The sequence below is a fragment of the Myiozetetes cayanensis genome, unplaced genomic scaffold, assembly GCF_022539395.1.
Source record: "Myiozetetes cayanensis isolate MyiCay16 unplaced genomic scaffold, myiCay2020 scf24, whole genome shotgun sequence".
Taxonomy (NCBI): Eukaryota; Metazoa; Chordata; class Aves; order Passeriformes; family Tyrannidae; genus Myiozetetes; species Myiozetetes cayanensis.
The window spans coordinates 1,856,400-1,862,222 of record NW_026087456.1 but is presented as its reverse complement, the minus strand read 5'-3'; the positions used below and the strand labels follow the sequence as shown (position 1 = coordinate 1,862,222).

The 5,823-nt window shown below is 37.1% G+C and overlaps 1 long non-coding RNA gene across 1 annotated transcript; it reads right to left on the bottom strand.

Moving 5' to 3' along the window:
• Positions 1-329: 329 nt before the first annotated feature.
• On the bottom strand, positions 330-4,812 carry LOC126642782 (uncharacterized). The gene is made up of 3 exons (XR_007629548.1): positions 4,653-4,812; positions 1,564-1,667; positions 330-714 (listed from the first exon to the last, which is right to left on the bottom strand). It is a non-coding gene; the product is annotated as an uncharacterized LOC126642782 (long non-coding RNA).
• Positions 4,813-5,823: the final 1,011 nt, after the last annotated feature.

Genomic DNA, 5,823 nt, shown 5'->3' with positions numbered 1-5,823 from the left:
CTTTCATTTTGAAGCCGTTCCCTCTTGCCCTGTCACTCCATGCTCTTGTAAGTAGTCCTTCTCCATCTTTTTGTAGGCTCCCTTCAGGCACTGGAAGGCTGCAATTAGGTCACCTTGAAGCCTTCTCTTCTCCAGGTGGAACATTCCCAATTCTCTCCGTCTTTCCTCATAGCAGAGGTGTTCCATCCCTCTGATCACCATGGTGGCTTCCTCTGGACTCACTGCAACAGGTCCATGTCCTTCCTGCGCTGGGACCCCAGAGCTGGATGCAGCACTGCAGGTGGGGTCTCACCAGAGAAGAGGGGCAGAATCCCCTCCCTCCACCTGCTGCCCACAGTGCTTTGGATGCAGCCCAGGACACATTTGGTGTTCTGGGCTGTGAGTGCACATTGCTGGGTCATGTCCAGCCTCACACCCACCAGCACCCACAAGTCCTTCTCAGCAGAGCTGCTCTCGATCTGTTCATCCCTCAATCTGGATTGATACCAGGGGTTGCCTCAGCCAAGGTGCAGCACCTGGTCCTATTAAACCTCCTGACATTCCCATGGGCCCACTTCTCAATCTTGGCAAGGTCTCTCTGGATGGCATCCTGTCCTTCAGGTATGGAAGGAAGCCTTTTAACCCTCATACCTTGCAATGAAGAGACATAATATATTCTGATTCCACTAGAAGTTTTTCTTGAAGCATCCTTCTCCTTGATCCTAGGATATGCTCCTGAATTCACAAGAAATAATTAACTGAACATACTTGCAAAAAGCTTACTATAATTATCACCATTTTTATTATATTATCTAATGTAGCTATTGGGGAAAAAATAAACAAAAAAACTCCCAAAGATATGCATTGCAGTGGACTTGTTTAAGTAAAGATTTGTTTATCTTTATTTAATAGCAGTGGTATCTAAAGAAGGGTTGGAAAGGGAGAAATTCAGTAACCAACTATGCCATACCTAGTAGGTATGATCTCTACTACAGCTTGTTTTTCTTTTCTGTCTGCAAATTAGTCCCCTCCCAGAAGGGAAATTGATTCTAATTTAACAGCACTAAAAGCCTCTTGATGTTCCTATCTGGACACCCTCCAGTCTTTGAGGGAATTATGTCGTGTATGGCTGTTTTCCATCTTCTTCCTGCTTTCTAAAACTATGATATCCTAAAGAGAAAAACCATTTCTTGCAAGCTTTTGGAAACAGAGCAGATAATTAACTATCACTTTCCTTTCATGTTAATTTTGGAATATTGCTACTCTGTATCTGAGTCCACATTCGAATTTGGGACATTTAAACAAAAGAAAATACAAACAGTCTTGTAAAAATATGATTAATTTTTGTGTGACATACAAGCAAATGAAGAAACAAAGCTCTTAGTACTTTATCTACTTAGAAAATAAATTATAATCTAGGCACTGCCTCAGTAATACTCATGATATTTTCAATTTTTAAAATATGAAAAATGGAAAAACAGGACCTGTAAATATCTCAATATTTTTTTCCAGTAGATTGAATAAGATTTAAATGGAAAAAAAAAAAAAAAAAGAAAAGGTACACATTTTTACATTTTTACTCACATTTCAACTGAAGCCTTTCGTAGTCTGTCCAAGGTCCTCAAGCTTTTCTATTTTAAACTTACAGGTCCAGATAAGCACCCTTTATTCAGTCAAGTATCTGTAAACTTGAGAGTACATAAATAAGAACTTGAATTTTAACCTTGGGAAAACATCTGCTGGTTTGATGGGTTTTAATCAACAGAAAAACTGATGTGTTTTCTGCTTTATTTTCTGTGGCCTGAACCTACAAACATTAAAATATTAGTGTATGAAGTATTGTATTTTCTCCAAAACTATCACACCTTTTTGACTTCAATTCTTCTTGAAGAATTATCATATACTTTTCCTTTTTTACTGTTGTTGTTGTTTAGAAGGGGTTTCTTATGGACATAAAACAGAATTTCCAGACCTAAAAAATATTACAGAATCATAGAATGGTTTGGGTTGGAAGGGACCTTAAAGATCATCTAGTTTCAATAGGCTAGCCATTCACAGGAGTACCTTCCACTGGACAAGGTTGGTCATTTCAGTCATTACTGGATATAATAAATGTAGTTTCATGAAACAAAAATCAAAATAAGAGTAGAAAGCTCCAGGTACTTATTGGAAAAAAGGAACCATTGGTATGAGATAAATACTAGAAATAGAAGATTTCCCAGACCTATGCTAGAGATACAAGTTGACATTTTGTTTTCATGTCATGGTAGACAAATTGAGACATTTCTAAATGCATTTGAACTGGGTTCAAAAAAAAAAAAGAAAAACAGAATAGTGTGATTAACATATAGTTTAACCTTTAAATGTTTCACTGTAATCTTCTGAGAATTAAGCAGGTCTCACACATATATTCTTAAAATTATTCTCAAAATGGTCTTAAATATACTGTCATTGCTTGCAAACCCACGCATATGGTGTTCTAACAAAGTCTGAAGCACCTTAAACAAAGTTTAAAGTTAATATGTTACATAGTTTACTGAGTCAGGTCCTAAACTGTTAGTTCTCAGAGATATTCAGAGCTGTTCATCCCTATAACTACTAAAATAGCCTAAGAGTTGGAAGGAAAAATAAACCCCCAAATCCAGGCATGTGTGGCATAACTAATCTGAAGAAATAGTGAGGAGGTGAAGTGTTTCATGGTTGGTGACCATGAATTTGTAGCCCAACACAGAGGTCTGGCAATAGAAGTCTCAACTGGAGGGAGCTCTGTGCTTCCCAGGTGGTGTGGGAATTAGCACTACCATTGGTATGGTAAAAATTAAATATCCTCCATGGACTTTTAAGATGTATTAGAAATAGGTTGTAAGAAGTATTTTATGACACGGCTACCTGTGACAAAAAATGATTGGATTCAGTAGTCCTAAAGCCCTTTCCTGATTTCTGTGTTCCTAAGGAAGAAATATGCTGCAGAACCAACTGTCCTATGTTGCTCTTCACTAGGTTTGAGTTTGGGGGGGGAGGAAAAGAAAGGTGATAAAAAGAGCCTTTATTTTTTTTGCACTGTATTTGTTGAAGTCTGGGAAGATGGCAGGGTTTAATCACTAATGACATCACAGGTGCTATCCCAGTTTGGAAGGTATATGGCTACAGTTGAGGCATTCGGTTTTAAGGAAAAGGCTTATTTCTAAGTCAGTCTTTTCCAAAATCTGAGTTAGAATCTGGTCTTCTGATTTGGACACCTTTCAGATCTAATCGTATCACTTGAAGCTGGTTCACCATCTAGTGGTGTCACAGTGATATAAAGTAAACCTGTTGGATTGGTTTTTAAGCAAGAGTGAGGAACCAGCTTGAGCCACTGGTCACAAGAGTTGGCCAAAGCCTGTCAGAGTTTAAAAGGAAATGGTAGTCCTGTTAATCAGAGGGGGAAGTACCCATCATTAGACAAAAGTTCTCTTCAGTGTAGATCTGGTACTTCCTAAAGTTAAAACATTAATGTCAATTCTCAGACTGTTTAGTTTCTTTGAGAAAGCCAACAGGGACATGGAACTGTGGATAAGTAAAACGAGTATTTTAGTGTACACTACATCAACCGTACAGCTAAGTAAAACTGTAGGGTTGTTTCTCTCCACCATTCAGGAAATTGACTCTCCAACTGTTGCATTTTCTCAGAGATTTTCCCCACATAATCACACGGAATTCCAATTTGTTTCCAAAGATTTTCACTCTTTTTAGAGTTATGTATCTCTTCTAGTATTTTTACAAGTGTTTTTTCATGGATTTGCTGTTACAGTGTGCATTACTGTATTTGGATAGATAGTACCCTGAAATTATTTCTACACTTCATATTAACCATAACAAAGTAGAGCAAAGAGGGCCTCAAAATCCAGATAGTTGCATCTGAAATGAACATCACAACAGCATAAAAAAACATAATTAATTAGTCTCTGACGGCTGTCAGTGACATAAAGTACTTGTTATTGTAAACTAAGGAATAAAAACCTCCTCAAGAAATATTAATGCATGTTTGTGAGGCAAATAGGAACTTATTAACAACAATTTAGCTTCTTTTCACAAGTTAGAGGAACAGGATATTTTCTTGGCATATCTATTTTGCTTTTTTTTCATTCTGACAGAACATTTCCACTTTCAGTATTTGATTTTTTTTCTAAACCTGCTTGCAAAACCATTTATATCTTCACACCTTTAGTGGATCCTGTCAAAATTCCTGTGTACCTAAAAACAAATGTAGTACATGTAACAGCTAAGTATTGTACCATTCCATTTTTAAATATGGAAGTCATTTATGACCTTTCTTAGTTAACTTCACTTTTAAGATTGTTTAATAGTTTTCTGAGCACTAGCTTGACAATTTTGAGGTTTGTTTCCCTGGGGTATTTGTTTGTACATATACCACATATGTATGGCAGAGCCAATGGTGATGCAAGGTTGTTGGTTTTGTTGTTTTTTATAACATGTTAAAAATAAAGAGAAAAAACCAAATTATTGTATCTTGGTATAATCATGAAGGATTGCACAGTTAGTTTCCCATGATTTAAAAAAAAAAAAAAAAGAAGGCAAAAAGTTAAAACTTCACATCAAATACAGGAAATAACACATCAAATAATTGAAAGTGCTTTTTCTGCCCATTCTTTAGTCTCAAACTTCCTCCTTACCTTAACAGAGCTCAGTCTCCCATTGAGCAACTCACTCTCTTTTGCAGGATCTCAGTTTATCCTTGATCCAGGCCATGCCTTCCAGCAGGATTGTGAGTTGTTACCCACAGTGATCCTCATCCTCACATTGCAATGACCAGAACACTTCAAATCACTTGGAAAAATTCCTCACAACTTACAAAAAATGGACTTCATCGAATGAGATATTCTTTTGTAGGGTTGTAACAGAGCAAATATGTAAGAACATATTTCCAAGCTTCTAAACTGCATCGACGTAGTCAAAGCAGCACTTCATTACCTCCAAAAGGAGTCAGGTCTACACAACCACACACCAACTATTGGTTTCTGCTGTGGAGGTTCTTGTCTTCACTGAAGGATTCTGGTACTGGAGGTAACCTCACTATTCTCTTCAACTCTTATGTTTTTTCATACGTTTCTACAACCAGTGTGGCGAGCAAGAATTACACTTGGCAGCCTGTGGAACCTCAAAGAAATGTTTTAATATTTTCCCTAAATCTTCATACTTCCAACACACATTCTATCCCGCCATTCCACAGTGTGTTACAAGCTTCGCCCAGACTTTCTGCCTCCTTTGATACGAAAGAATGGTTCAGAGTCTTCTCCAGGGGGATAAGCAATAGTGAGGCCTTCTGGATAAAGAACATAGCTTCTGGATGTTTTCTGTTTAAGCCTGCACAGACTTCTGATGAAAGAGGCACCAGAGCTGGAGCTACTTGGACAGCAAGAGAGCAGATGGCAACTGTGCTCTCAGTCCTTCTATGCCAGAGAAGCATCTATTTGTGGGTGAGAGTTTGTTAATGGAAAATCCATAGAGAGGACAAACTTATCCTGCTGTGACTCTGAAAGATACTCAAAGAAATACCACAAAGTTCTGCAGCTGTAAAGCTTTCCCTTGTTCAGCAAATGGTAGTTGACTGCTCTGACTACAGATACATTCATATAGAGATTTATGAGCATATGGATGACAAAAAAAAAAAAAAAAGAAATCCAAATTTTAAAAGACAAATAAAAATTACAGGCACTGAAATTAAGATATGGTTTTAAAAGCCTTATGATATTTTTGTATATTTCAGTTTATTCATGTTAAAAACCATCAAAAGTAAAAATATCATATTTGCTCTTGAAAAAAAACCAAAAAACCACAAAACAC